We start from the raw sequence: 5,667 nt of genomic DNA, 5'->3' as shown, positions 1-5,667 counted from the left end.
CTCGCGTGATTGCTGAAGATTTCACCAAATCAGTAATATACATGTATTACATTAAAATAAACAAATATTAGTTTGCTAAAATGAAGTATGTGATATCGATATGAAAAGTAAGCGATGTCGTTCTGAGGCTATTGGTTGACAGACTTCAACGGACCTGACAGTTGATTACGTTATATATATAGAACAAGATCTACAAACTGAAGTAACATTCATGATAATAACACAATAAATTAAAACAGATAAAGAAAAAAACACTTTCTGGTAGTAAAACGAAAGTAAGCATGTTGCTGTCAGATATGCTATCTGTATTTGCAGTATCAGAAATAAATGTTAATGTTAATATTAAGTGAGTTTATAAGAAAAAAATGAGCCTTGTAAACAATGAAAACAACGGAAGATCAACAACTAAAAACATGAAACTGTAAGCTACAGTAAACTCTACAGACACAGTAGAGGGCTTTTTAATCATTTGTAATAATACATAAAATAAAAACTAATTATAATACAAGTAAATTAAAAATAAATAATGATGTATTTATACAATTATTTATATTCTGGTGTTATGATATCCTCTTCGTTGTTTACAGATGCTTTGGTATGTGATTTTAATTCTATAGGAAACAGCCATGATTGCTTAAATTGACAATTGATTTAATTTTAAATGATTCAGTTTAAAGTATTTAGACTGTATGTTTGATATAGTTGGAGAAGAAAATGTTTTAAATGTAAAAATAATTCCCTGAACCTCTAACAGTGATGATGCGTTCTCACTAGATGGCAGACAAGGACAAATTTCTAAAAGTTTCTGGTGGACTATTTTGAGTTTCTTTCTTTTCTTTTTTTTTCTTAAACAGTTGGTTCAGTTTTTTCTTCTTCTTTTCAACTGATTTGTTGGTTTGTGTGGGGGAAAAGACCTACCTCACACCGAACCATGTGCCACAATAAAGCATGTCCCGTGATGCATGCTTGAAAGCACAAATGGTTGTTTAGCACCATAAAGGTTGTGTTCTGATCCTCCTAGCTCGCATGAGATTTAAGAGGAATTCGCCGTGTGGGAGGATGCTGAAGCAGAATTCTATCACCATAGCTATTTTTTTTTTTTCTGTCTCTTTCTTTTCCACCCGTTGAGGTGGAGCAATAACGTTTGCCATTGTTGTCATTCTGTGAGCTCAGACTTCCTGGCATCCACACTAAATTACCCAGGGCTTTCCGTGGGAGCAGAAATGGCTCACTGTTCCCCAACAAAAAGACCATTCACAGTCAGTGGAAGGCCTCCTATAGACAGCCCACAGTGCTGAAGAGAACCAGAGGCAGTCGAACAGAGACAGGCACCCCGAGGAACATGGCCGCACTGGGAAATGGCTGTGATGTCATAATGGATTCATCTCAAAGAATATCTTTTAATCACGCTTATGTTTTATCATCACGCTTATATTCAGCCTTATATTCAGAGTTTTTGTGGCAAAACTCAAAAACAACAACATTGAGCACACACAAAAAACTCCACAAGGACCCCAAAGGGGGTGTGTTACCATGGAGATATGAAAGCTGTGCAGAGCCTCTGTTCCTTAAACTAGTTTAGAGGAGATGAGAGGGGAGGACAAGAGGGGGTCCTCTGAAACCTTTCAGATGAAGACTTTAAAGCCATCATGCTTGTAAACAACAAGCATAGCACATATTGTTGCTTGCTGTTCGAAATTCAAACAAATCTTACATATTTGTGTGTGTGTGTGTGTGTGTACTCATCATAGGTTACAGTTTTTTAATGTTTTTGAAAGAAGTCTTTAACATGCTCATCAAATCATTTATTTGATCAATAACAGTAAAGTAGTAATATTGTGAAATATTATTTTTTTGGAAACCGTGATACCTAAATTTTTCAGGAATCTGAATGGATGAATGCATTTATTTGAAATAGAATATTTTTTAAAGACATTAAGAAATTGTATTCAGCAAGGACACAAAAATATTAAGTAGTAAAAACTGTTTTCAACATTAATAATAATGTTTATTGAGCACTAAATCAGTATGTTTGAGAATGATTTCTGAAGGACTTGACTAATGGAGATTGGAGTAATGGCTGATGAAAATTCAGATTTGCCATCACAGGAATAAACTACATTTATATATATTGTGAAATATTATTGCAAATATTATTGCAATTTATATATATAATAAGAATAAGAGACTTCTTTCAAAAACAATAAAAATAACATTAGTAAACACATAGTAACTAGAAAATATATTTTATTAACAGAAACTGTGAGTGTTGATATAGGTAAATTAATTTATTCTTTTTTATTTCAGAAGTTTCAAGAAGATGACTTTAAAGGGATAGTTCACGCAAAAATGAACATTTTGTCATCATTTACTCACCCTCAAGTCATTCTAAACCTGTATGAGTTTCTTTCTTATGTTGAACATTAAAGAAGATATTTTGAAGAATGCTGGTAATCAAATAGTTGATGGTCCCCATTGACTTCCATATATTTCATGGAAGTCAATGGGGACCAACAACTGTTTGGTTCTTTAACATTCCTCAAAATATCTTCTTTTGTGTTCAGGTTTGGAACGACATGAGGGTGAGTAAATGACGACAAAATTTTCATTTTGGGGTGAACTATTCCTTTAAAGCCATCACATTTCTCACAAGCATGACACATACTGTTGCTGTTTGAGATTCATACAACAGATGTAAAAATAAAATCACCTATTATTGGATGGATCAATGGCTTATGACCTAGTGGCATTTTGAAGTGAGGTCCTCGGCACTTAATCCTAAATGTATTTAAGGCACAAACAGTACTAAACAGTGTTCTACTTTGTTATGCTTTCATGTTACGGTCAAATGTAACTTGACAGACTCCTGGAAGATTCACTGTGCTACAAACAAGAGTTAAACAGAATCACCTGTTTTAAAGTCTCTGGAAACTCGGAGTCCACACAAACTCAACAGCTCCCCTTTAATGTGGATTTGTTTCGTTAAAGCCCAGCTGACACTCGCAACAGATTTACGTAAGCCTTATAATATCCCAGATACAAAGTCAAATCCAAGAGCCATAGTTGTCCCTTGGCTTAGCTCTTGTCATTTCAAGCTCCCCGTTATTCTCTGGCAGTGCTTTAGGACTTTGGCTTGCTGTGAATGTTCTCCACTGTGGCCTGCCAAGTTCTGCTGTCCTCTCCCACCAGTCTGGGCAGCATCCAGCCTTGTGGAGCCAGAGTGGGGGGCCAGGACTGAGCCAGACCCCAGGCCCCATCCTCTGAGAGCAGACAGGAAGGGCGGGGGGACCCCACAGAACGAGAGGAAGAGGAATGGGGACACCTATGGAAGACAGAGAAGCATCCTACAAGTTCAAACGCACCATGTGTGTGTCTGAAGTACAAGTAAACTCGGATCCTGTACATCTTTACTTGGAAAACCTATTGGTTGTAACCGAAGCGAAACAGCACCCTGCTGTGCGACTCCGCTGTGGCGTAACATCTGTTGTGTCATCCTGTTTAATTTGTTCCGTCCTTTATATGCACCCCACCATCACCACCTCTGATATTTCTCAGATCTTTAGCTATGAATAGAAACAATTACACAAGCTAGGTAAACAGTGATGACTTCCTCTCTTACATAAACATTGATGGCTGTGTCTGTGGAAACGGTTCTTTAATAGAGCAGAAGGAAGCGTTCCCTTTGGGAGGACATTCCCCACCCTCTCCATATCCTCATGCTGGACATGTCTTTGTGGTCATTGTTTAAGATCAAGTGTGGTTCGTTTCCTAGAAGACCCGCACTTGTGCCGACACTCCCTTTGCTTCAACAGAACTGAGGGAAGCTGATGAAACCAGCTTCCCTGATTTCAAATGTTCAAACATAATCATACAAAGCCAAATGGGATGGGTGTGAGTCGAAAGTTCATAAACAATGACTAAATGAATTCTAAAAAATCAGAATATTTATTGCAATATTATTAGTATATATTAATTTATATATTATAAAAATATTTTGCATATTAAAAGTTTATTTTTTACTATTTTATTTTATTTCAGCTTTATTTCAATTAATGAACATTTTTTCCAGCATAATTAGATAATATATTAATTAAAATCACAATATGTATATGTATATATATATGAAAAAAATATATATATATTATTTTTATTATTATTATTAATGGAAACTGTGTGGGTTAATATATGAATTATTCACAATACATTTTGTGATTCCAGTTTCAAGAACTATTTGTTTTCAGTAAAGACAATAAGTATTAAGGGTAAATGGTTGTATTATTGTATTCATTTATATTGTATAAATTATTATTATTGTATATTCATTTTCAGTTCAAATCTTGATTGTAATATATTATATAAAAATATACATAATTTACTAACTAATAATAATAATTCATGTCTAATTGTAAGTCGTCTTGCAGCCCCCTTGGAAGTATGCAGCAGTATGCAGTGTTTGAAAGGGTGTAGCATTAAATATTAATAAAAAAACAAAAAAAGGTACACAACATCATTCTTGTTGCTGTCTGATTTATTGACAAATAGCATTTGAATAATTTTAATATTGACTACCTGGGATTGTATGAGTGTCAACATCAATGACAATGACCCCTGCTGACTAATTTTGTTTCAATAATATGATTAATTAATATTAATATTTCTAATAGATACTAAAACTGACAAAACGTTCAACTTTAAAAAACTTAGCTGAAATTTTTGTGTATTCTAGAGCAAGATGAAACTGAAACTTTTTTTTAAAATTAAAATCTAGTACAGTGTCTGACTACTTAAAAGTTTCCTGTAAAGAAGGGCTGAGTATTTCAGAGAGGGTTTCTGGTTGAAGCTAGCAAAATGTTGGCTAATATCACACCATCTTTAACAGAAAGCCTTACTGTTTTTCCTACACCCGCCATATTGAGTAGCATTGCAATTTTTTCTCAATTCCTTTTTCTACAAGGAGTCTGTCGTCTCTTCCTCAAACTCTCTGGGTTTAGCTTGCCATTGGCATCCAATAAGATCAGTAGATTGACAAGGAAGGAAGGAAGGAAGGAGGGAAGCAAAGGGTTCTATTTTAATTTGGGAAGTTGGGACAGAGAGTTCTGAGTTTGTTGGGTATAAAGGTTGTAAAGGTCATTGCAGCCTCTGAGGGGGAAGTCAGAGTGCGAGTCAACGGAGGATACTGTGTCTCTCTCTCTCTTTACAGGGACTTGCCCATTTCAGCTTTCCTCTTTGGCCCTCAGCTAAAACTGTTATCCATTCCACTCATTAAACTTGCTGCTGCATTACGCTCCATTACATTGGATAGTGCCTGTATGTGCATGTGTTTTTGATAGGGTAAGCAGCACTGTAGAGTTGAGGAGGTAGGCGGGGGCATCAGAAAATGAACAAGACAGGAAACTGAGGTTTTAATTGCAGGTTAGAGATAGAGAGAGGACGGAAAGAAGGAATGATTACCTAACATAGCAGCTAGTAATTTGGGACAGGCAGGAACCATTTAACACAAAACGCGTGGTGTTTAATGAACAGTTTGCCTTCTGTGGGAGCGAATTAATCACACTTTCTCCTTTTCCATCCATTTAACTTTCTCCCTCGCAGTGCCTGTCCATTTTTTCATTTTGTATGTGTGTGTGTGTGTGTGTGTGTGTGTGTGTGTGTGTGTGTGTGTGTATG

This window comes from Sinocyclocheilus anshuiensis, unplaced genomic scaffold (assembly GCF_001515605.1).
Source record: "Sinocyclocheilus anshuiensis isolate Anshui unplaced genomic scaffold, SAMN03320099.WGS_v1.1 scaffold1885, whole genome shotgun sequence".
Lineage (NCBI taxonomy): Eukaryota > Metazoa > Chordata > Actinopteri > Cypriniformes > Cyprinidae > Sinocyclocheilus > Sinocyclocheilus anshuiensis.
The sequence above is the reverse complement of the archived record's forward strand: the minus strand, read 5'-3'. Positions refer to the sequence as shown.